General features: G+C 45.2%; 2 long non-coding RNA genes across 2 annotated transcripts; one reads left to right on the plus strand and one right to left on the minus strand.

The window, feature by feature from the left end:
- Positions 1-9,757: 9,757 nt before the first annotated feature.
- Positions 9,758-18,723, plus strand: LOC122387734. The gene is made up of 4 exons (XR_006257661.1): positions 9,758-9,798; positions 10,528-10,599; positions 16,455-16,479; positions 16,900-18,723. It is a non-coding gene; the product is annotated as an uncharacterized LOC122387734 (long non-coding RNA).
- Positions 11,535-13,554, minus strand: LOC122387732. Its single transcript, XR_006257660.1, has 2 exons — positions 13,465-13,554; positions 11,535-12,549 (listed from the first exon to the last, which is right to left on the minus strand). It is a non-coding gene; the product is annotated as an uncharacterized LOC122387732 (long non-coding RNA).
- Positions 18,724-27,328: the final 8,605 nt, after the last annotated feature.

The raw sequence follows: 27,328 nt of genomic DNA on the forward strand, positions 1-27,328 counted from the left end.
CCACTAAGTTGCCAATTTTTTAGAGCCCCAGCAAAGTTTCTGGCACTTCTTCCTTGTAAGAACATTATCATGCAAACCACAGATCTGAAATGAGTGGTTCACCACAATTATATCTTTATATCTATCACTAACACAAGAACTTTTAGCAAAAAAAAAAAACAAGCTCATTCAGAATGCTTCCCTTTAATTTCGATCAAAAATTCTCACATTATTTCTTCTTGAGCTGCCAGACCCAGACAGTAAAACTCGCAACATGCTTACTTCCACTATGTCTATGAGATAAGCTTTGTTACACAAACTAAAATTCTGCAGAAACAAAAAATGCAGAAACTTACAGAATGGCTAGTCTAAGATTTTATTTTTGTAGCATATAGCACAGGGTTACAAGCAGGGGTGAATACAGGGGGCAGGGGACCACTGGGCCATGACCCCCCGCCCCCTTGGGCGCCGAAGGCGCCCTCCAATCCCTCTGTGTTAACATGGAAAATGTGGTTGGAGAGCGCCCTCGGGCGCCCTACAGCTGTTTTTGTAAACTGTAGCACTCTGATCGTAACGGTAGTCGCCAATCTAAGACTGTTGATCGCTACCCTCCTTCCCACTGCACTGACGTCCTCATGTTTGATTCGCATGCTTCTACCTATTGGCGCACTCCTATAAATCGGCGCCCCCTTTAACCCGCGCCCCACTGGGGTCTGCGTATAACACGCCCTACTGAGCTAAATTCGACTCAAAATGACCTCGAATGACACAGACGACATCAAATTCGAAATCTTTGGCCTAAATGGACCATAAAACATGTGTCACGTGACCGACGCATGACATAATATTTTCGTGACCTGTGATGACCTGACCTTGACCTGAAAATCAAAGTACAAGTTTGGTACACTCAGGGTATCTAGAGCATCTGTTCACGAGTGTGTGAACCAAAAATGAGCCTGATCTGACTTTTAAGACGGCGGCCAGAGCCCAAAACGTGAAGAAGCCAAAATGCTAATAATTTTTACTTTGACCTGACCTGTGACGTCATCGGTGACCTCGAGGTCAATGAAATTAGGTTTCGCTCGACAGTTTTGCCGGGGCTATCAGACGCCGTTTGAATTTTGACGATCGGCCCAGTAGTTTCGGAGTTAGGAGGGGGGCTATAAATAGCCCCCCCCCCCCCCCAGTGGGGTGCGGGTTAACTCTTACCCAAAGGCGCCCTCCTGTAGGTCGTCGCCCTTCTACCCATTGGCGACCTCCTGTTAATCGCCGCCATCCTACCTTTTGGCGCCTTCCTGTCGATCTCTGCACTCTTAAACACTCGCACCGACGGGGGTCTGCGCCAACTTCGTACCGACGGGGGGGGGGGCGGATGACCGCCCCCCCCCCCCTGAGATCTCGAGAACGAAGCAAGATAGCGACAAGCGGTAAACGGCATCGGATACGCACGGACAAGGTCTACAATTTTTACAAAGGTCATTTTCAGGTCAGGTCAAAGATGACGTCACAGGGGTCGAAAAAGTCAAAATGGCGGCGCTAGATATGGAGAGTTTTTTTTTATCAAATAACTTTCGAGTTAGTCATGATAGGAACAAACTAAGGGCATCATCGTCATCCTCTCGTCAATCCGCATCGAAAAATATATATCTTGACCTCGAAAGGTCAAGGTCAAAGGTTGACCTCAGGTCACGTGACCTCGAGGTCATCATGTATATCATTCGATGCGTCTTGACGAGCTGAACACAATCCCAGTAAACATGCCGACGTCGGCCCGACGTCGGGCCGAGGCTCGGCCCGACGTCGGCCCAACGTCGGTTCAACCTCGGCCCGCATGTTCCGACGTCCAGCCGAAGTCCAGCCGACGTCGAACCGACGTCGGGCCGAGATTGTTTGCCGAGGTTGACGAGATCGTTTGTCGTTGGACCGACGGGGCCGACGTCGGCATGTTTATTGGGACAACGCGCCAAAAATATCAACCGGGTGCGGGATTCGAGTCCCCCAGTCGCCGACGTCGGCATGTTTACTGGGACAACACGCCAAAAGCATCAGCCGGAGATGGGATTCGAACCCCGTGTCATTCGAATGCGAGGTTAGTGCGCTAACCACTACACCACGCAGCCATCTAAATACCTTGGTTTGTTTTGTTGGGTTATGCCCTTTCGGTCTGATAAGACCATTTCAGACCCGGAAGGATCATAGGATGGAGACATTGGTCTTCTTGGCGAGCACCCTGGGTCCAGTTCATATAGAGTCCCTGGTGGCTGGTCCCATTGCTGTTACGTGACACTTATTGGAAAGGGCGACCCCACAATGGATTCATATAGCCACTCTTACACACCTGCGTCCTGCACCAACGTTTCCCGAAGTGTCTGTACTGTGTTGTACCTACTGTGTACTGGCAGCGCTGATCTGTTTCGCCGGCTCGCTCATGTTGGCGCGCGCGCAGGCGGGTCAAAGTTCGGATGTGCCGGCGGCCGGCAGCGGCGAAGGCCATCTGCAGCGGCCGCCGGGCAGTGGGGGTCAGGCGGAGGGGAGAATCGGGTTTGCGCGTCGTTCGGTGTGCAGGTGCCGACCGCGGCAGTGGAAATACAGTTCCGGCTTACAGTGTCCCTTTGATAAGTGGCACTTTGGCAAAGTGACACTTGCCGACTGGCCTTTCTATATGAACTGGGCCCGGCCCTGGTGAGTTGCCGGGGCTGAGCCTGACCAAAGGATAGGTCGAGCAGCCCCCAAGCACTCACCGCACCCGGCTACGGGTGAGCTCGGCTTACGGGCAATCCCAAATGGGAATGGGATAAAGTTTCCCGTCCAGTCCGGATCAGGGGGTTGCGGCGTGGAGGAAGATTTGAGTTTCCTGAGGATATTTTGAATACAGAAGCTCTTTATGAAACATGAAACATGTATTTTATATTATTTTAACGGTCAAAACAGCGGCCGATGTCGGTCCGACGTCGCCCCGACGTCGGCTGGACCTCAGCAATTGATCTCGGTCCGACGTCGGCCCGACGTCGGCTGGACCTCGGCTGGACGTCGGAACATGCGGGCATATCCGACATCCAGCCGACGTCGTGCCGAGGTTGGACCGACGTCGGGCCGACGTCGGCATGCCGATGCCGAGTTGCCGACGTCACCCCGACGTCGGCCGACGTCGGCATGTTTACTGGGATGAGACCATCCACGCGGCTGTATCTTGTTCCTGTACGGAGTTATTGGCCAAAAACCTTTGATGACGTCACATGACCTTACAGCTGCCCAACAGCAAAACAGACCTCAAGCCTCAAGGTAGTGAAGGTTGATCATATATGAAGTCATGTATGGTATATGGTGCCATTCCGACCCGTTTTAGTGGTAAAAACAGGGAGTTGATTTTTCCCCCATTGACTTATAATGGGGAGGTCGCGAAATTGACCTGACCTTAGGTCACCGATATCAAATTTCCGAGATATGCAAATTGTAGCTACTAATGACCTAACAACATCCTGCGACTTTCAAAGGCCTCCGACATCTACTGTAGCTCTGGCACGGTGACAAAGTTGCAAAAAAGTGACTTAGGTTGGGTCATTCAAAGTGACCTGGTGACCTGACCTTAAAAGGTAGGAAGGTCAAACTTGCACACCATGTGTAAAATTGATGAGGGAATAGTCGTACCAAAGCGCCGCGGTTTTCCCGCTATTTGTGAAAAACCTCAGGGGGGGGGGGCGATATCCGCCCCCCCCCCCGTCGGTGCGCGTGTTAACCCGCGCCCTGCTGGGGGTCCTGGATTTCCACGCCCTGCTGGGGGGGGGGGTGTTTGAACACCCCCCCCCCCTTGTAACTCGGCTCCTGGGCCACGTAGCGATACGCGGAAGGCGGCGTTCGAAAGAGCGTCAAAAATAATGACGAAATCACTTCGGTCAATTTTTTGGTCAGGTCAAAGGTCAGGTCACCAGAGGTCATTGAAGGCAAAATTTCGCCGATTTCCAGGTCGAATGTCGAAAATTTCCAAGAAGCCAACGCATAACTCGGGAACCAATAGAGCTACAGCGCCGCGGAAAAGCGCATTCGATAGCCCTATTAACGCCCTTTCTGAGTAATTCTCTCAGATTTGACCTAACGTCAACGGTTTTGCCTGCAGGGGGCAAAAACTGCAAAAATAGCCGATTTTTTCGAAAACAGTTTTTCTGCAATAACTTTTGACCCAAGCCTTGTATGAGCTTACTTTTACCGGCATCGTGTTCCTCTCGTCAAGACGCATCGAATGAACTATAACTTGACCTTGAAAGGTCAACTTGAAAATTTGACCTCAGGTCAAGGTCATGACGTGACCGGAAAGGGTCATGTTGCATATCAGTCGATCCGTATCGTCGAGCTGAAGACATCTAAGGCGTTTTCATCGCTCTAGCATGCCTCTATCAAAAGTTATTTGCGAAAAACTGTTAGATACCATTCGTGACCTAGGATGACCTCAGGGCATAAACAAGGGTCACGAACACCATTTTCAAGTTCAGTGTGTCTAAACCACTTGTAATTCGGTGTTTGTGAGTGTTTATAATGTCTTTCATCCAAAAGAGGCGCATTTCAATTTTCTCCCATTGACTTATAATGGGGAGGTCGCAAAATTGACCTGACCCTAGGTCATCGATATCAAAATTCTGAGATATACATTTTGTACATGCTATTGCTCTTAGCAATCGCTGAAAGTTTCAAAGCGATCGGTCACTTGGTGTAGCTATGACAGACATTGAAAGTTTTTATGAGGTGAGCCGTGAGGTCACTTCAAGTGACCTGGTGACCTGACCTTGAATGACCTTGGTCTAAAATTTTCACAACATGTGTAGAATTGATGTATGATAAGGTGTACCAAAAACGGCGGCGCTCCGCGCCGCCGTTTTTGAGATATTCGCGAAAAACCACAGGGGGGGGTGTTCAAACACCCCCCCCAGCAGGGCGCGGGTTAACCTTGAGCTTCCCCAACTGGCTTGCTGCACTTGGATTACCTACGTTCAGATTCAGGACATTCAAAAATGAAAACATAGAAAGGTTAGGAAAAAGCCAAGCAGAACATATCCATGACTGAAACTGCGGTCATAACTGCACATTAGGTAGGTACCTAAAGCCCTCTGCAAACTGTGTGGTAGGTATTCTTTTTTCGACAAAACTGAGAATAAGGTGAATACTATGCAATCGGTCATTCAGAAATCGTAACAGCAAGACGCGCGAGACTCCGCACCTTAGATTGGCATAGCCATAATCATCGTACTCATATTCCATCCATTTTTGCAATAAAACCCAAAAGTTTAAATTGATATTTGCCCCAAAAACAAACTTTCACATTTTGTTGCCACACAAGGCGCATACCTACCTTGTTTAGTGATAGACCTAATCGAAGGAGTGGAGCATGGCGCATTTATCTGCAGTGAGTTCTGACCAAGGCTCTATAGAAGTTCTGACTGATTGATAGCATAGCCTTTGAGTTATTATACTTCTGCTGAGTCTAAGACTTGGACTGTACTTTTCTCAGTTTGACAATGGATCTCTACCTTTCAAAATCTCTATAGTCGGAATCAACTTCACCACTCCAAATTAAACTAACAATAACATGGGAAAATAGTGGAAATGCTTAGATAAATGTGTTATAAAAACCGTGATAAAAACGATAAAAAGCAAAATCCACAGCAACTAACACACCGACACCCGCGCCCAAGGCTATATAAACCAGGTAGAACGTTCCCGACGAAAAAGTGGTGACAAGCGATAATTAGTAGCCGCGACCCTCACTTGTTCAAAACTATATCCGCAAGCAGCATTTACAGGCTAGCGGAAATCGACCAATCGGCGTTCGGCAATACTCGACGCTGATTGGCCCGATGCTCGTGACGAAATTGCGGGGGACTGTAGCTATTCCCCTATGGCGTTTAATAGACTTACGGCTTTTGAAGGGGATTTATACCAGTTTTTGTTGGGTTTGAGGCCATTTTTGAGCTTGGATATTCTTTCTGTGACTTTTGACTGTGTAATAACGACATTTAATCATGACATTCTATATACTACCGGTGTCACATCGGCCAAAAAGACCGTAAGTACATGGGATAGACGGACCACTGCTGATGGGGCCACACATGTCGGCGTGTGGTCATCGGAGGTCCGTGAGGTTTCGACATATATCGGGGTTACATGAGCACAGTAAATACGTATTTAGCCGCTAATTCGAATTAGGAACGCATTACCGACTCATGTAGCCACCTGCTAGTACGAATCGGCGATCCGATCCGCGGTTACATGAGCAAAGCAAATACGTATCACGATCGGATTCACCGCTAATGCGAATCAGGAGCGTACTACCGACTCATGTATCCACCTGCTAATACGAATCGGCGGTCCGAACAAAATCCGCTGAGAAAGAGGCTTAGAAGCGAATAGGACCAAGATACGTATTACAGGAACTATTTCTTCGCAAAAAGAAACATTAAAATGCAAAATAATAGGTATTTTTTTCATTTTCTTCTTTTGAAATAATATTAAAAAAATATGTCGGTATTTTGCCAAGTTTTCAACAATAAATATAGTGAAAACCAAATAGTAAATATCCACATAATTTCAGTTGAAACATTTTTCTGACAGCACTACAGACGAATCAAGAGAGGCAATTGCCCAATGAGTCAAAGCAAGACAACTTTATGTTCAACTTTTTTTTGTTAAGTTAATTGAGAATGTTTTGAGCAGATTAAATGCAAAAAAGACATAAGATAATAAATTTTTAATATAGTCACCTCTATTGCTACGGAAGTGCGCCACATTTGTATGCTATTCCGTTTGTAATGCGCATCGGGCCGAGAGCCAAACTAGATCCGTTTGACGTCACTGATACGAATTTGCTCATGTAGTCGGTGCACTGAATGCGTTCTTGGGGAGCTGATGCGAATTAGCGTAGTGCGTATTTGGAACGGATCGCTCATGTAACCGAAACGTCCGAGGCACACGATTCGGGCCGTATTTCACAAGAACTATTCTTTGCTGACTGGAAGCGTCAAAATGCAAAATACCTAACAATTTTTTTTATTGGCTGCCTCGTAGAAAATAGGAAAAAAATGTTGGTATTTTGGTTTAGTCTTTGCATGTGAAATAAAATGAATGAAATATTTTGATAGATAATTTTTTCTGACCACCCTGCTGTCGCTGCATGGCGAATCAGTGCCCACTGACTTAAAACAAGAAAACTTTGTTTTCATTTTTTGATTTCATGTTAATTTAAAATGTTTTTGAGCCTATCAAATGATATAAGTATTTAAAATTTAGCTCAGTCGTCCCGGTAAATGCCACAACTGCGCCATGACTGTACGCTAATCCTATTCCGTTTGTGATGCGAATTACCGGCCGTCGAGGAGTCAGCCCGGGTGAGCCAAAGAAGATCCGTTTGACGTAGATAAAACGAATTAGTCTCATGTAACCGGTGCCGTAGATCCGTTTGTGGGGAGCTGATGCGCATTAGCGTAGTGCGTATTTGGAACGGATCGCTCATGTAACCCCGGTAATAGACCCTTCATGGGTCGGTATAGGCCCGGTGGGTCCAGTGTGCAAGCCTATCGGGGGCCGGTGCTGACCCAACAGGGCCCAGTGGCATATAATGTAAGGCTGTCTAGGCCGACGTTGAGGGCTCATGGGGGCCATATAGGACCAATAGGGACCACATCAGTCAATCAGGGGCCATTTAGGCCAATAAAGGCACTTCAGGGGACTTGAAAAGGTCATTCAAGAGCTGTGGTGGGCCCATGAGGGGACGGCATTGGTCCAGCAGGTGCAGTCAGGGGATGTGCCCGATGTTGTACGGGTATCTCAGTGGCCCATTTGGGCATATCAGTGACCAATTTGGACCCAGCAGAGGGCTTTGTAGACCTATCAGGGGCTGGTGATGGTTCATCAGGGGCCAGCGTTAGTCCATCGGGGCACGGCATATGCCCATCAGAGGTAATTGCGAGCCCACGCTGAACAATGATGGCCCTTCAACGGCCCCTAATGGATCTACATTGACCCATGGGCCATGATGTGTCATGTATGCCCCTATGACAGGCCTACTCAGACCCCTGATGGACATTCCCGGCCTCTGATGACCCTATACTGAATGCTAAAGGGGCTCTAAGTTTCTCCAATAACCCTTCGTCAACCCATTATTACCATACGCTGGCACTAGGGGCCCCACATCAGCCGCAGGGCAGTCCGTGCCATGACAGCATGTCTTTTCGGCCGATATTACATCGGTAATATTTATTAAAATCATGATTTTATGGTGTCATTATATAGCTAACAGTCATAAGAAATATATTTCAACTCGAAAACAGCTCCAAACAGCATATAATTTTAAAGAAACTCCTCCGAAATCCAAAAGCCTATTCGGGTCCATAGAGAATAACTGCGGTCCCCCGCAATTTCGTCACGAGCGTCGGACCAATCAGCGTCGAGTACTGCCGAGCGCTGATTGGTGAATTTTCCGCTAGCGTGTAAGTACTGCTCGCGGAACAAGAGTTCGTCGACAATCCTCCACAAACGTCTGTCACCATTTTTCGTAATGCTAAACAGCCGGAGCGTACCCCCCTGCCCGCGCCGTAAGTTTGTTTGTTTGTTTGTTTTATTGGTTATTCGAATCCAGGGTATATTGAGTGAATCAACGACGCTACTTATGCATCAGACTTGAAACTACACTAAAGCACAGCAAAATATAGATATACAGTTGTAGATTGGCAGAATGCATTTCAGTAGGCTGAATGCTTTAAATAATTAGATTTTAGGTAATTAGCTTTGTTTTTAAAGTTTTAAGGTCAACAGGCAAGTTAAGCCGTGTAAAGCATATTTTTCTCTTCAGCAGGCTTAAATTCATAAACCTTATCGTCTCATAAAAATTTGCAGTGTTTTGGTTGCTGTAAACAAGCTGTAACACTGCCGCACCTCATACGTTTCCGCCGAAAACATCGAAACGGCGGAGGTCGCGCGTGCCGTGCTGCACGGTTTGTTTGTTTGTTTTTGTTTTGTTGGGTTAGGCCAAGGGGCACGGTCATAGAATACTAAGGTAACACGGAGCCGAAGCTTCAAGCCAGGGGACACGGGAGGCATGCCGTCAGCTGTCCATTTATAAACAACCGGTTTCTTTGACTTAATTTCTAATGTTTTTCTGATGTTTTGCATCAATGAGGTACATCAAAAATTAAGTTTTATTTTTTATGAGGTCGAAAATATTTTGTTGTCCAAACTATCCCCGTTTAAAGAAAATAGACAAGGGGAGAGTTTACCCAGGACCCTATGGAGAGAGTTTACCCATGGCCCTATGGGAGAGAGTTAACACGTGCTTCTATGGGGCGAATTCGATGCAACAATGGCGCAGTAGCGACATTACTCTTGTTCGATGTCTTTCGGACGACAAAGATTCTACGCCGTTTGGCCAATCACATTCCATAATTGCAGCCGAGCCGCCGTTGACCTAGAACAGGATTGGCCGGACGACGTACAATCTTCGTCGTCTGAGAGACATCGAACGAGGGGTACATCGACTGAATATACATTGCGATTCAATATTCAGTATTATATGACCGTGATTGCAATTTGCATTTGAGCTCAGCAGTCGAGTAAGTTGTCCCAAAAATACCAGAAGCGATATCCTATATACGGCCTTGACCAGAAGTGTTGCATGCCCTGGATGCAGAAAAACAAGATTGAGATGAGTGGATCAAGATGTATCTTTCGTGCAGATGTATCAAGCTGTACCTTTCACTTAATGTCCATGCAGGTGAGGTTCCAGTGAAATTTGAATTCGATAGGTAGCTATTTTTGTTTTTTGCTTTGATACTTGTGGTAAGGAAACATGATTATGGTTGCATGAACCGCCCACTACTCTTGCTGTCTTGTCTCGGGTTTGATATCCGATCACCATTCTTAAATAGCTCACCCCATATGGAAATCAGGTTTCAGGAGGCCACTAGGCCTGTGGGGCCTGGTCTCAATGAGCTCCCAGTGCTAAGGACAGTCAGGCTTATATGTTGGGTAAGGTCAGGTTCAGGTAGGCCAGTATGCAATTGCACTCTGCAAAACATGGCAATTTTGACAAGATCTCGTCTGTGCTGGCTTGTCCGGCTGGTGAGGCTTTGGTGTGGCGTGGATTTAGCTTGGTGCAGTGAGGATTTTGTGTAGCGCGGTGCAGATTTGGCCTGGTGTGGTCAGGTGGTGGGGGATGTAGTGTAGTGCATTTTAAATGTGGCTTGGTGATGGACATGATGGACCCAACAAAATGGATGGCCAAAATTGAAAAAAGCATTAATGGAGCTTTAACATGCAATTTAGTGTGCTCTGACCAGGTGTGCGGTGGTCAGAACGGACTGTGCCAGTGCTGGTGCCTGGTGGTCCCACCAATCACGGGGGTCATCTCCTGTACTTGTGACCCAGGGGGTCTAGTCAAAACCTTACCTATTTCTGCTAACCTAAGCCTTTTTCTTACAAATTAGGTAAAAATGTGATTATGGTATAATGATAAAATGATTCAAAAGTCTTCATTTCACTCATATATTAAACCTGGCCCTTTTTCAGGCGCAAGCTTTGGATGAACTTCTGCTTCTGCGGTCGGCATTCTTACAGGAGAACCCAAGATTCACTGTACCTGTATGCATTTCAAAACTGAATAATTGATAGCAACAAGTCAATATTTGAAGTTGCAGCCAAATGCTGTGCCTTCTGTGGGGTGCAGTTATTTTTTTACATCTTAGTTTTTGTTTACGCGTTTTTAGACGTTTCTCGGCGCACTGTTGTTGAAGTTATACAGGCCTATTTTACAGCTATTTTTGATTCACAAAACTGCTGCAATTTTTATAACTTTTTTTAGCATGTAAGCATTTTGAAGGAACTGGAATGCATTAAAAGATTTTTAATCTTAAATCTTGAATGCCAATATAATAACAATGTGAATCGAGCCACGCTCGTAGCGAAATATTACGAATCTAATGATAATAACAGTAACCGGCAGAAAATATGTAGTTATCGTGATTGTATAAGATAATACTATATGTTCCGCGTGAAATTGACAGGAGACACCACAAGAATAATAGCCTAAACAAATGTTGAAATAACTGAAAGCTCATAATACCCGATTAGCACTGCTAACGCTGACCATTTTATTCGATCATCAAATGCTTCCATAACATCTGAAGATAATGAACTTGAACCTCGAAAAGCGAGTTGTCCAGTTTCAGTCTCATTTTGTGCGGTACTGGGACACAATTATCAGTAAATCAAATAAAAATTGTCCGGGGCATCATGCTGTGATTATATGAACCAGTTAATATGTATAAAATCTAGTTATTGGCCAAACGTAACGGCCACGGAGTCACGGACCGTAGGTTGACGACTCCGAAATTTAGCGAAATGAAGTATAGGTTCAAGCAGTTTAAATAATGCTGGTGCGTGGAGTTGAATAGTGATGTAAATGCGGCCACAGTCTACAACCACGATAACAAATATCGATTGCGCTTAGCTCAACCAGAGCCATGCTCGTTCTTGCTCATGAAGCAGTGCATCCCTATAAAATGAAAAGTCTGAACGAATGCATTCAGGTTCCTACCTCTGAATCACCTTATATTGAGATCCGTTTCTTCACGGGAACACAAAACGCGGCCCATCAATTCGTCAGTACTAAGGCAACAACGTCTGACAAGTGACAACGCATCAAATGGCCCACTTCTGACACTATCTACCAATACGGTAACGGCAATAAAATTGCATTGCAAAATGCAAATAAAATTGCACGATTTCCAAGCGCAGTTTGAAACGAAGTGCGACCAGCTAGTGTCATTTTCACAACCAAGTGCGACCAGTTAGTGTCTCGAGACACATTACAACTGCATAGGTACCGCAGCTTGTGTGCGACCAGCGTTCTGTCAGCGTACGACGCATAAAGCAAACTGCTCAAACAACTGCGGTCCCGAACAACACAACACAGAGCTCCGAAACGAATGGTTTACAAAAATCTACGACTGACTACATCGAAACAGTACGTTCATCGGGACTAGTCACATGACTCGCTCAACCCAGCTGGGTTATGGGTACTAATTGCGCTTCAAATTGACCTCTGACAGCCATTTACTTACGCCAGTTTGATGCATAAAACTGTACATTGAAACTCAAGCGGCAGCACATAGGTCTCCATCAAGGTGGTTATATACAACAGAGCACCACGCTAAAACGAGCGCGAGCCGCACTGTCACACTGAAAGAACACTGAGCCGCGAGTCGTGACAGTCGCACTGCGTCATATGCACGCAGATGTCGCACTCACGGCACCGTTGCTGGCACTGCGCTGCGGGTGGACACGCGCGGTGCAGTAGCTCCACGGTGTGCGGCTCACCGGAGGGATTACCAGTCTCCGACCGGACAGTCCAGCCGGGAAATGCGGTGTCTTCAACCATGACCGCCGTCCCCGTCTCCGCGGAGTGCCGCACGGCGGCGACGCGGCGGCGTCGGATCTTGAGCTAGTGGACACTTGTACTCCTGCCAGAGCTACCAGCTTCAGCCCTTCAGCATCCTGTCACCAGCAAACTCCAGCAGAGCTCCAATGCAACTGGGAAAATAAAATTTATGCTGTTAAGCTAAATCATGCAAAACATATCCTTGCACAGGATTCTCTTGCGCAGTTCAGCAAAATTTTCTGTGATATCCATGGCCGTGACAAGAGGACTTTATGCCATTGTAAAAAACATAGGTTCATTGGTTCTCATTTACCCACATCGAGCTTCTATAGGTACCATTCATTTGTATATCATGAAGTATGTTAACTACACAATATTTATGCAATAGACTGACATGAAGTATGTAGGAATGGCAAGAGAGATGGGTAAATAAGCCAAATAGGTTGCAGGATTTATTGGCACCAAACAGGTCAGAAAGTAGAAGTTCAAACAATCTTACAAACTACACCAGAGAAAGTCTTTGAATTAGGTACAAAATTATGCCACAGAAATAAAAGCAATGCAGTTTTGTAGAGCATTTCCCAAAAGATAATTGTGATTCAGCCTTGCTCCCATTCTGAGATTGAATAAATACAAATTATGGGGTGAAGGTTACTAAGAAGTTTTTTTTTTAAAGAAAACAGCTTCAATCCATGTTTGCCTGATTTCAAACTCAAGGCAACATATCATAGCTTTGACAGCATGAAATTACATTATTGAGGTTACAATTTTCATAATCTTGTCACAAACAGTGCACTTTAATATGGATAACTAACACCAAATCAGCCAACCTTGTATCTTTATCTGGTGAAACTCAAGAAACCAATAAAGCAAACAATTTCTGAGCAAAACATTTAAGTATTTGACAAGCTCAAACACCATGCAGCCACTGGAGTATGATGGGGTCTCGTAACTTGAACGTTCAGTCTGTAAGAGCATGCCTGACTTGACTTAACAGATTTGAGGCATCACAAAGACCTTTGCAGCAGCTCCTATTCTTTTTTAACATTAACTTTAACTATCATTACCATGCTATGATGATGAGATGGCTGGTTTCGGGAGCATGAAAAGTAGCAGCCCTTCTTTCATTCTATTTCCTTGTTTTCACATGCTGCAAAAAAATAATAGGTAATAATAGGTAAAAAATAATAGGTATCATAATTGCTTCACTTCTTCCTTATATTTCAAGTATTGCTGCTGCAATTCATCACATCTCCTTAATAAACCATTGCCCTATGGCCGCTAAAGTAAATAAGTGGAATGCGTCAGAAATGGGAGAGCACAAAGCAAAGCTTTCAATAATGGCCACCAGGTGGCAGCAAGGGCGTTACTGCCGATCCATTTGCTGTCACGGCCGGGGCCGGGTATCACGGAGCGCTGCCTACGCTGCTGGCGCTTTTGATTTCATACTTGCTGCACACTACCATACTGTTGGAGATATAGGGGTAGTGTGTGACAAGTATGAAATCAAGGCAGCGCTCCGTGGAACACGGCCCGGGCTGCGTCCGTCACCCAATTCCCGGCAGTTATCGCGCCTCAGGCTGATGTGCAACTGGCTGCTGCTGATGTCCAGCTGCTGGCAGACCAGCTTCAGGCTCATGCCGCCATGCCATCAAATGAACCCAAAGCTTTCAATCATTTGATAGAAAACTACCAAATGAACCCTTCCGTAACTCGACTCTTACTCAGAGCAAGAGTCACATCGCAAGGTCAGGTCACTGCCGAGGCGAGAGCCGATACCAGAGGCACGCATTCATCCAATATTCTCGCTTCTTACGTCAGAAAGGAACCTATGCGAACAGAAATGGCGAAAAATAGGTGTGCGGATAATTTCGTTACACCCTGTAGGAGTTCCTTTAACCATGCCCGTATCCTGTAACCAGCTGCACACAGAACTCGTTCGTTTCTATTCATGTCAATGAACTCATGACTTATGAGCGTCACTGCGCGATGGCGAATACAGCACATGGCTTTTGAAGCAGTGTATGATGGTCAACAGCGGTGTATTGAACTGACATCGAAACATAGCAGAGTTCTAGCTAAACCACTTCGACAAGGCAAGCTCCAAAACTCAAAAGCATTCAATACCACCGATTACCAAATAACATACAGCTTTCAAGCAATGCACTGTGCACGAGCATACACATGTAGCTCTCCAATGCACCATTCACAAATGTAGGCATGTACAATAAACATGAGACGGTAAAGCTCAGTCTGCTAATGCTAACGTCCCAGAGCGCACACATCCCCGCCACCTGCATGAGCGATTTCTGCAGGCTACAGACGAGACACACAGAACGGAATATGTCTGAAAGAACAGGTACGTAACCTAAACCGGCATCGATTTGCACCCTAAGAAACGAGTAAGTCTTGATCAGACCAATCATACGCCCGACATGGATATGATCCCTCATGATAGGGAGCGACTGAGTGCATTCAGCGGGAGGGAGCTGGGACTTCCCTTTAAGGAACGCTGGTGTTATGACACGTACATCACGACAGGCTAACAGATCTTGGACATTGAACCTTAGTGCTGATATTGACAGCACCACCAAATAGCCCCGCAGTGGTGCAACACACCCCCCTTCAGTGTTGCACTCCTCATAAGCAGCAACGTCAGGTGGAGGTGGAGCACTCTTCTCCATTTCATCTGCCTGTTGAGCCCATTCTTGTACCTGTGAAAACAATAAAATTTGTATTAACTGCTTCATACATACTGTATACAGCCTGACAGGGCATGATATAGACCATTATCAGAAACTTTATGCACGTCTTTTATTACCACTGGTTGGTTCTGAGCAATTAACATCTGCCAAAAGATGAAAACACTTTAGATTGAAGTTTGAACATACAATTTGCCCAGTTAAGTATACTTTTGTGACTTGTCTGTGAGTTGTGGGATAAAAAAACCTTTCAAAAAACAAACTTTGAGAAGTGATCCCCTTACATCTGCCATCCAGATCACAAAACAGAGAATCTCCTATCCTGTCTGGATCTGACAGTGTCTGCCCATTGCTCAAATGTCAATAACGATAAACAGTTATAGATAAATAGTGCCACAAGGCACAAACCTATTCATCTTATCTGCACGTAAAGGACAGCATCTAAGCTCTGTAGTCGTTCACTGACCAAGCTGTCCAACAGCTGGCCATGTTCCTTTTCCTTGCGCCTAGCCCTAGCCTGCCTACGAATTGCTGAAGCAGTTGAAGCTGGTGCTTTGCCCTGAGTAACAGATGGAATAACCCCCTTCTTCAGCCTCTTCTGCTGTTGTCTGGCCCTTGCCTGACAATGCATGTCATTGTTTATAGCACTGTGAAGTGTGTTTTCTTGCCTTAAACTTTGATGGATCATGAAGTATACGCACCTCACCTATGATGTTGATGTGAGATGTCTATGAAGCATGCAATAGCTTGTACAAATAAAGGTAGTAGTATAATTCTAATAAATGATTGTTGACCTCTGTAGTATTTAGGACATGAACATTCCATAAAAAGCAGACCCATTTTTCGTTTGATACTAATGGTGGTAGCCGGTAGGTGACTTCCCAGTTCCCCGGGTGGCGAATGAAAGGGTATATCTTAGATACAAAGCTGCGCATGACCATAAAAACTTACCGTATGCAGTATATTCCAAAAAATCATCGTCGGTGAAATACTTCCGGCACACAACCAAGTGTTTGGTGGGATGAAATCCATTGCAGCCTGAGCCATATCTTCCTCGGCCTCTTGTCGCGAGGAAATACAACCCCACCAGTCTCCGAGCAGCCATGGACACAACACTGAGCCATTTTCTTCCAAATTTAGGTCTTATGTCACATGTGACTCACTACTTCCTCAATATTTCACCCACTTTCACCGCATGGTACGGCTCCGTACGGCACCGGCGCAAATTGAATCAGCAGGAACGCCTACAGTGACACCTGGCGGCCAAAGTTCCGTGTTATCTCCCATTGTCAAAATCGCGCCAAAATAGGAAACTAAGATGAGAAAAAATAACCGCACCCCTTCTGTGCTGCAAGAGCTACATGTCACCATTGAAGCAAGGTAAGTGTTAAAAGAAATAGTTCACCTTCTGTGAGTAATTTGATTAATAAAATTCAAAAAGATGTGTTAAAAATGTGATGAATAAAATTTAAATGTATTCTAACTTGGAATTACACACTTCTTCTAAAGGGATTTCATTATTTTAATGATAAGGGTTATGAACACTAACAGCTGAACAACCTATCAGCTGCAAGGGATTCTGCTCCTGTAAGTGCTCTCATCGCTGATTGGCACTGTGTGTGTTGAAGAGGTTTCTGCTTGCTGTAAATGAGCACTAGAACATGAATTTAAGCACCAATATTCACTGATAAAAGGTGAATATCTCAAACGGTTCAAATATAGAGCATACACAAATCTGCTCTATCAGACTGCTATCTCAGTTTAAAATCCCATGTTAAAGGTGAACTATTTCCTCGACAGGACCAGCTCGACTCCTGCAGTAGGAGTCCAGCCTCGTCCAGTCGTCGCCGCTCGCCAAGACCAGCCGGACTCCTGCAATAGGGGTCCAGGCTGACCCGTTCGTCCAGTAACCGCCGCTCGTCAGCACCAGCTGGGCTCCTGTAGTAGGGGTCCAGCCTCGTCCAGTCGCCGCCGCTCGCCAAGACCAGCTGGGCTCCTGTAGTATGGGGCTAGGATGGCCCGTTCATCAACCTTTCCTGAAGTCTTATCGCTGTCAGCCAGCCGAACTCAGTACATAAGTCACCAACCCTGAATGTTGCCAGCCAAAGTCGGCAGTTTCCTTCGGACAGTCATCTCACCAGTGTTGTACAGTGTACGAGGTTAGTGACGCAGTTAAATGCGTCAATTAAATGCGAGGACGTGCGCTTGTATGCAGCGTTTTGTCATGTTAAGCTGCATGGGTGTCGATTTTCACCGAATTGAGGGTGCCCACTGCCCGGGCGCAGCAAATCCGCCGCCGCCTCAGCGGTGACCTTGACCCGCGCCGTCTGTTGGGGCTCCAAAGCCAAGCCAGCCGAGCCGGCGGGGAATTTAAAGAGCTTGAGCACCCCCAACCCGGCGGAAATTGACATCTATGTTGAGCTCTATGGATGCGTTTTAGCCTTCCGCCGTGGTGGTAAATAGCAGCCTACGTGCAGAATTAGGCAGGCTTATTGGCGGGCTCATTATTGGATTCATTGTGTCACGTTTGTCGGCACGTGTAAGATGTGCTTAACTGCCATTGGCTCTCGGCCTGGCGACTTCTGGGGACCACGTAATGGGGATGACAATTGGAATCCTGTGCATTTAGCCGGCCATTTACGTCCATGGCTATATACCCCCGTACTAGGGCTAGTTATGACGTATATAGGGATCCTCGAGATCTTTTTTGATGAATGGGTTGTGCAGTGTTGAGATCCGCGTGTAACGTCACTGTTTAGCCAGTCTGCCCTCAAACGGGTCATCTTTACTCATATTTTATTTACATGAACGCTTTGCATGGTCCAGTGGTTTATATAGACATCTTCCTTCATCCTTGCACTAGCTAGTTTTATGTGGCCAGGTTGATTGCCTGTCAGCGCGGTCACGCTGTCGTCTTTCGATTGGTGCGCTTAAATGCGGCGAGATGAATATAGGATTTCCTTTGATGCTATTTAGTACCTGCGCCCAGCTCAACTGGGGAAGGGGGGGGGGGCACTGCCGACTTTTGGTCCCATTCTTTCCATGTAACGCCCATAGAGCCCATGTTAAAATGCCAAAATCAAAGGGGGGCACGGTGCCCCGGTGCCCTCCCCGTTCCGCCGCCTATGCGCGAAAGCACCAACTACCATCAGTTTCCAGTTGTTTGTGTCCCAATGTTTTTTTATGAGTTGGACGATTGGGCTTTTCCCATCGCTCATAGGTTATGCAAATATTTTGTTAAACGCTCTAAAATTGTTTCTCTACAAGTCATTAGAACTTAGAAGCAAACAGATATTGATGGATACGATCTCAAGGCGGCCGATAAGAAGGAAGAGCGCGCGGCGCAATGATTGTGGAGCACAGCACACGATTAATGTGAGGCGCATTTAAGCGAGAAATAACTTTATTGAGCAGAAATGAGCAGAGTACCAGCATTGAAACTGCACCAGTACCAGCATTGAAACTAAATATAAGATATCTCAGAAGGTTGCGCTTTTGGGGTGAGTTGTGGTGCTTTACGCCGTACATCATGCTTAATGAATGTGACCGTCGTGTTTGTGGGATCCCCGTCGGTACTAGTCAGCCCCACAAATCGTGGTATCATAAAGATAATCTTCGCCTCCGGTTATCATTTTGATATATCTACGAAACGGGTGCTGGGTGGTACACGAAAGCAGCTTTTTCAGGTGAGTTGAAAGGGGAAGAGGTTCTTTGAATTACCATTTCGGACCATGGTTCTAAAAAGCGCTAGTTTAAAACTATTGTTATAATTCCTATCGTAAACCATCGGACGCTCGACGCTGCATTGGCATCCTCGGCGAGCGATTACCGGCACATCGTACCAATTGGTACGATGTGCCGGTAATCGCTCGACGAGAATGATAACGTGGCAGGTTTACTGATATGTAGGATTATCAAATAAATGTAATAGAAACGATATTAAATCCACTACCTCTTTAGAAGCTCTTGAAATAAACCTGGCTATCTGGTTGTCGAAGCCAGGCAAACTATATGCTTGGAATGGCTAAATGTCCATTGTACAGTGGATCTAGTAAGGATCTCCAGACGCAACTAGATGGCGTTGAGCCTCAGTCGAGTCCATGTGAGATTCAAGGAGAGGTCACTACCGAGCTGAGCCCGTTGGGGAGGTGGGCGGAGGGGGGGGGCGGTTGGCGAGGTCACGGTGCGGGTGACCTGTCAAACAGCCCCGGCGCGGTGGGGCACTGCCGCAGGCAAATGGCGCACTCCAGCGTTGTTCCATATCGCGGTGGTGGACCGGGCGGCCGGTTAGCTTGGCAGTTGGCTGCTTGGACGGAAAGGATAATGAGGCATGGGCTTGCTGTGGCCGGCTCTGTCAAGTCAACTATGGTGAACCCAAAGTAATGCAAATGTGATGTTGGTAATGCAGCTGGCAATGGAATGCAAGCGAATGCTCCGGGCGCCCAGTAGCTATAAGGATTAAGATTATTTATGTCTCCTGAAATGTTCATTGAATATAATTCAAGCAATAGAAAGATCGTATCGTTCGCCAGTTTTTTGACCGGCTGGTGTTTCATGCGTAGAACGCCCTTTGGCAAATAGGTAATTATCACGCAGGTGATTTTTTTTTTTTTGGCTGGTAAGACAAAAGGTCAAATCAAGTCGCTAAGAGAAGATGAGGAAAAGTGAACGACGCCACATTTTTGTGCATGAAGTCTGGAGCTAAAAAGCTAAAAGTTATTATACGTGTAAGCTAAAAACAATAAGATCAGTTAATAAAAATACTTGACCCGAAATTAGCCTCTGTTTTGTCTGACCACGATTGCGTGTAAGACACCGGTCCAACCGGGTTCAACCCGGCCCAACCTGGTTCGGCTCCCCCTTTTTTAATATAAATTTGGCCCGGGCCTTTTGAAAGAAAGGAATTACAAGGACAAAGTCCCCGCTAAGCTGAGCTTGTTGCGTTGACCCTGCTCTCTACCCTCCGATCAAGCAATTCCTGGTCTATGGCAGAATTTAGAGTCCAAATTTTAACGTGCGCACATAGCCGCGCACGGCCGGTCCCCTCACTGACTTCGCCTGGCAGCGGCCTGCCACCAACCACAGCCATACCCGTCAAGAGCCGCTCAAAAACGTCAAGCACACGCCGCGTTTCGAACCCGGACTTTTTCAACCGGGACGTGCGCTCTCACCATATGGCACATGGAGTCCAACGCTCTACCGACCGAGCTACCGGGACGGACATTAACCTTGGGGTTTCGCCTCGTGACATTGACAGACGTCAGACACCTTGGCCGAACTTTAGCCGAAACACTGAGTAAGCTGCGCAGGGCGATAGGTGCTCGTAGCGTTGAGGTTGGGTAACCTGTGAGCTGAATGCGATGTCGTGAGTTCGAGCCCCACTCCCGGGTCCGTTTTTATCTAGACACGAACCAAAACCTTTCCTTCTATTGCAACACAGATAAGCACGATGACATGTTTCCCCAATATCTTTCCCCGTTATCCTCTCCAAAAGTCAAAATTATCGCTTATCAATGTTCAGCTAAGTTTCATTTTTAAAGAAAAATATTTTTGGTCATTTGTCTGGAGCCGTTTCAACATTTTTCTTTTATGCTTCTTTTCGACCCGATAAAACCCACCAAAACTGAACGTGCCAAATGAAAAATATCTAACTCAAATAACAGTTTGGAAAAGCCTCATCATGCATCATGAAAAGCATCATGCAACTATCGACTGAACAGTTGCATGCTATGAATACGTCCCAGATTTCAATTATCATTGTTCAACATTTTGGCTGGAACTGACGGTGCCTCTGGCTTGCCCGTTTGTTTGAGATAATGATTCCCTTCAGTCGCATTCTTGCCGGTTCCACATGAACAGGATACCACCATACCGGAGTGAACGCACCCGCAACCATCATCCCCTCCCCTCAGCCTCGGCGCAGTGGCGGGCGGCGCGGCCCTGCCCGGCGCTACGCACGCCCCATATACCGCGTCACTCCCCCTCCCTCCTTCCCCCACAATGACCGGTGACCTCACTTCCCTCGGGATTTGGACTCGCCCTACCCCGACCGTAGCGCCACGTGGTGGCTCTGGAGATCTTAAATAGACCCACTGTACATGACATCATTAAATTGAATTATTTTCCTTCTTAGCACTTAAAATACATTTCAGCGACACAAAACTCCCAAAAGTCTGATATCTTGCCCGTGGTATCGTGGTACGATCGGCGAGTACCTTCCTACGCAATGTCCATGGCTATGCGAAGTTTAAGGTTGGCCTACATAGCCTTGGGTTGGCCTGTTTATCCTATTTTATATCGTATCTATGAAAATAAAGTGTTCACGATCGCATAGCCAAACTGAGAACAAAATATTTATTTGCAAAACTCCAGCAATACCCCTCGCTTGATACTATAAAAAAAAATATTGCACACGATCATGCAAAGCCGTGAATCCTACCGCCTTTATTTAGCGCCGGCGTTCCCGCGTTAATAATTTCTCCTGAATCGGAGGACCAATAATCAGCTGACGCACCGTTGTTTTGATGTCGGCGGACCGGCGGACCGTGCCAGTGCTGCCAGATTTGGAGGATTTCCGCAAATCTGGAGGATTTTGAACTCTATTTGCGGACAAATTTCGCGTTTGGAGGATTTTTGATTCTGGAGGAAAATCTGGAGGATTTGTCACCCGATTAATATATTCAATTTCATGGAAAAATACAACGCGTTCAAGACTCAAAAGACATTTTCCTGCCCAGCTTCACCCTACCCGTTAGGATATATCACTGCCCTTTATCACCGTGAGACTGGAATGTCTCAGTCTGTAGCTATATCCACGAATATTAGCCGGTCCCGTAGCTCAGTTGGTTAGAGCGTTGGACTCCGCGTGGTGAGAGCACGCGTTCCCGGTTATGACAGTCCGGGTTCGAAGCGCGACGGGCGCTCGACATTTATGGGCCTCCTGACAGGTATGGTTGCGGTTGGTGGCAGGCCGTAGCCAGGCGAAGTCAGCGAGGGGACCGGCCGTGCGCGGCTTTGTGCGCACGTTAAACTTTGGACTCTAAATTCTGCCATAGAACCGGAATTGCGCGATCGGAGGGTAGAGGGCAGGGTCATCGCAACAAGCTTCGCTTAGCGATGGCTCTGTCCTTGTGAATCCTTCCCATCAAAAGGTTCGGACGAAATTTATAAAAAAAAAAGTATCATGGTGACTATTTGTTCCTATTTCGTGTACGATTGTACCATATGTTTTTGAAGGTACCGAACTACTGGCGGATCAAAGGGGGACATTTGGCGCAAATTCCCCCCCCCCTCCTGCAGCGTCCAAAATCGAAGAAAATTTTCGTTTTTTTTCAAGGATAAAACGAAAACTAAACAACTTTTATTATAAAAAAGCATCTTTTAAACTACACAGCAGTGCGAAAGGAATCGAAATCCGATGAGTTTTTAGAATTTGGAGAAACCTTTTCGGAGATATGCCCTCCCGCAGCGTCCAAGACCGCCTATCTGGATCCGCCAAGCATATTTACGTCTGGACAACGAGTTGCGTTGGAGAGGCCGGAAATAGTGGCGATTTCAGGACCGCAAGAATGGACCGTCATTGGAATGATTCTTTTTTAAACCGTGCACTGTTTTCGGCCGGAATTTAATAGTTACTACAAAATATTTTGTAATTACGTTTTCACCAAGAACGAATGCCATCAGGGCTAAATTTTTAATACATTTTGTCAAGAAGGATATAGTGCTGTTATATTGCAGTTTTAGCGCGTTTGTTACAAAATATGAAGCGAATAAGCGTCAGTTGTAATTCATCAACAGTGCCAGAAGTGAACTTGAGGGAAAGCTATGCTAATTTGAATTGCTCTTGTCCATCCACTAAAATTTATCAAATATTTTGCTTTGTGTATTCCAAAAGGAGAGGGAACTATTTCATTTGTGCCTTCATGTCAGAATTGAAGGTGGATCATTAAATTTTCAACGCAGTTTACAAACAAGCATTTGGTCTTTCTCGTTTATAAGCAGTGGCTAAGAAAAGGTTGATCAATCCTGAAGTTCATTCATCGTACCTCAACTTGGCAGCAAGATCCCCCAAGGACAAAGGATATATTGTATACATGTCCTGTAAATCAAAACAAACAAGCATTTGGTCTTTCTCGTATATAAGCAGTGGCTAAGAAAAGGTTGATCAATCCTGAAGTTCAGTCATCATACCTCAACTTGGCAGCAAGATCCCCCTAGGACAGAGGATATATTGTAAACCTGTCCTGTTAATCAAAACATTTTGTGCCTTCAAAGGCAATTAAGTTATCTGTGGTGTGTTCGGAGTTAGGCTATATGGCCGTTTTTGTTGTATGTTTATGTGGAGATTGAATATAACTGTGACCCTGTGCTTGTTTGTATACTTACGGTCAAACAGGGAACAGCACATTCACATAACATACTCTACTCACCTAGCACCTAACTCATAGCTGTACCCTGCAGGATCTGTACTTGTTCATGTCTCGAGCATTAACAAAGCACTTAAGTAGCTTAGTAATCATTTCCCACATTTTCTGAGCATCTAACATGGCATACAGCAGTGCAGAGCAGCTTCAGAGAAGAAACACTTTAAATGCACAGACTCACACCAGCCACCCAATGAGCCAGTTCCTCAGTTGACTGTTTCCCTGGGCACAGCTTGGCAATGTGAGCTAACTTTTGGCAAGTTGAAGGTTAGCAGGTAAGATTGAGTTAGGGTGAGTACCTACCTATAACTGGGTGCTACTGCCATGCAGGTCTTGGGTAGGATGCAAATATGTGTGATGATTGAGGTTAGGTCAGCCGTCGGGTTAGTCAGGTTCAGGTATGCTCATTGCTCAGGTCACATTTTTATGGACATTTGGCAAATTAAAAAACTAACAATCTGATCTAAGCTAACCCGACTAAACATACACAACTGTCAACTACTGACTATAGGAACTGAGCACCTACCTACTTGTGCCTACATCTCATACCATGTCAAAGTAGAGTTCCTTGGTGGAAGAAGATTACCCTCAGTACTTTTTATTCCAGCCCTGTGAAGAAACCTAATACTTCTAAGCTCTGAGTCATTGCTGGCCATCCACAGGAAGAAACGCTGAGACTGAGAGCTTTGCCATTGTATATTGGACCAATAATGACTATTACGAATGACTATGAACACATAATATGATCACATCATTGCATGTATTGTCACATTGACAATTTTACTACAATCCTTTTTTAAAGAAATACAGTGATGATGATTAACATCAAAATCAACATAAAGTGGATTTAGTGATCCAAGCTTTCTCCTCCAGTAGCAATGGAATGATTGCATGTTTCATTTGCCAGACACTGAGTACCGATGCACATTACAATCTGCATAGCATCTAAATATAGTAAGCATAGTAAAACTGCCCAAGTCCATTCATTCTAGATTTTAACTTGATAGTTAGCACTAATTTATCTTGCTGCTGTAAGTTACCATTCATTATTCATACCAATACATCAATATGCGCTCATCAGTCAACATTTTCTGGCATGATCCTGCTCAGCGTGCTCTTCAGTATTGCTCCAAGGTCTGCAATATTATAGCTTGTTTTTGGACAATAAGCTCTTTTAATTTTACTTTTTCTTGCTTATATATGAGCCCGATCAACTTGCGTTTATCAACCAAAATTTCACAACTTGTTCAACTTGATATTGATATTGCTCAGTAGTCAGGACCTCTGTCAGCCTCCTGGATACTTCAGATTGTTTTCAGTCAACATGCTTCTTAAATATGATATAAGTCAATCTCAAGGGATTCAAAACATCCAACAAAACGACGTACAAAAACTGGCCTTGGAACAGAGCCAGGTTGTGTGCTCCATTTGTTTGTTTACAACAAGGTTTACAATGATTGTAGTGCTGGTGTATTTTTAGGACTCTGAACGTCGGCTTATAAAAAATGAAACGTTTTTACAAAAGTTGTAAGGCGAGTAATATTTATCTGAAAGAACTAAAATATTCAAAAGCCAAACACTATGAAATACATGAATCGGAACGAAAAAGTAACCCAAAAATCCAGCCTAATCACCGGCTCCTAAAACTGCAACACAATCAGCACTTTTCCCCGCAACTCGTTGTCCAGACGTAAATATGCATCCGCCAATGGGATTTGGAGGAATCTGGAGGATTTTTGTAACTGATCTGGAGGATTACAGCCTTCTCCATCTGGCAGCACTGGACCGTGCCAGCCTGCCAAGGGGTAGGCCCTTTCGGTCCAAGTAGACCATTTCAATTTCAGAGCCGGAGGGATGATAGGATTTAGGGGGAGTCATTGGTCCTGAGCAGACACCCTAGAGAGTGGCCGGGGCTGAGCTGAGCCCGTCCGAGTCTGATCATTCCATTCGGGGGTGATTCGGGGGAGGTTTGGAATCCCGAATCGATGTCATTCTTAGCACATGCTATTTTTGTCACACGTGCCAAAATGACAACGATTCTGCTATTTTTGACAACGATGAAGCCGATTTCACTCTTCAGTGAGGAAATCACGTTTTTGGAAAGATAAGCACTGTGGAAAAGAAGTGCTCTCAGTTCCCACCTCAGTCGGGGAAACTATGGTAAAATCTGCTATTTTTAGCAGTCTGCTATTTTTAGCAGAAATCTGCTAAAAATGGGTACCTACGCAGGTGACGTCATCGTACCCAAATATACGGTAAAACGGGGTGTTAAGGGACAGTTTTGAGGTGTTTTGTTATATAACTCAAGAAGGGTTTGAGATAGAAGCATCAAATTGTCAGCATTTTATGTGGAATTTGGTGCTTTACATGCCTGCCACATTAAAGTTTTAAAGATTTATACCTGCATATTATTTTTTATTATTTTTAATCACTGTCCCTTAGCACCCCAATGTGGGGTGTTAAGGGACACCTATATTATTCCAAGAAATGGTCATCAAATGCCCACAATTGGGGTGTGGAAGGGCACACAATTTATTTATTGAAATGTTTTGCATATTCTGTCACAAAACAAGTCAGGTTCATTCACCACTAATGACTTTTTAGCCAATTACGTGTAATGCAGTTTACGCTTGTGGAAAATGTGCTAATTATAAGGTAAACAGAACCAAAAAGTAATCTTCTGTCATCAATAAAAACCCATGTTGAAGCTAGTCACTTGTCATTATGTTGCCCTCTTTGTTTTAGCCTTTTTATGATGACATCACATTTACTTACATCAGTCTCCATTGACCCACCATTGTAAAAGAGAGTGTTGAGATGTTTTGTTACATAACTTAAGATGTGTTAGAGATAAAAGCATGAACTTGCCAGCATTTTATGTGGAATTTGGTGTTTTCCATGCCTACTGAAAGAAAACTTAATGAAATTATATTTAGATATTATTTTCTATTTTTTATTCCCTGTCCCTTAGCACCCCACATCCACCTCAAAATATGCATGTATCCGGAAAAGAGGAAGAGGATGATGAATGAATGGGTGGATTTGCACAAGCTTTTAAGGGAACATGTGCAATACATGTGACAATACACCTATGCATTCATTTTCCCTGTACACCCACTAGTTTATGTGGTACACACAGAGTTTTGGAGATGTTTCAATTTTGTGAAAATGTAGCCTGATTTTCAAATCCATTTTTGACCCAAATCACTTGAAAAACCATACCATTTTGTCCTATGGTCAAGAGCAAAACAGTGTCAACTACCACACTGAAGTTTTTATTGAACTTTCTCAAATTAGGAAGTTAATATGACTCAAAGTTTTTCCCATGCAACTGTCCCCTAACACCCCACTGTCCCTTAACACCCCATTTTACGGTAGCAGATTTGGGTACGGCCCCATACAAAAGCAGATCTGCACCCTAATTGAAGCAAATGCGCATCAAATGCCTGGCAGATTCATGATGAGAATAGGGGTGCGTTCTTTGCACGGAAATTTCACGTGAAATTTCACGGCTCAGTCAGCTGATGCGTTCTTTGCCGACCGCACGGGAATTTCACGGCGCAATTGTCGCAGAGGCTTCATAAATGTAATATGCCCAGATTTGTGAAACATGCATTGAACTTAGCATTGCTTGTATTGTCGGTAAGTTACATGATGCATAAAAGGCAGATGGAGTTTTTATAGAAAAGTCTCTGGTGTGCATACAGCTTGTAAGAATACCTACCGGTTAATATTTCCACACCAGTTTGCTGGTTAGAAACAGCGGAAACAATCCCTAAAAAAGTTTTTGGTAAAACTACGGTAAC

Source organism: Amphibalanus amphitrite, unplaced genomic scaffold (assembly GCF_019059575.1).
Source record: "Amphibalanus amphitrite isolate SeventyFive unplaced genomic scaffold, NRLGWU_Aamphi_draft 000296F_arrow, whole genome shotgun sequence".
Taxonomy (NCBI): Eukaryota; Metazoa; Arthropoda; class Thecostraca; order Balanomorpha; family Balanidae; genus Amphibalanus; species Amphibalanus amphitrite.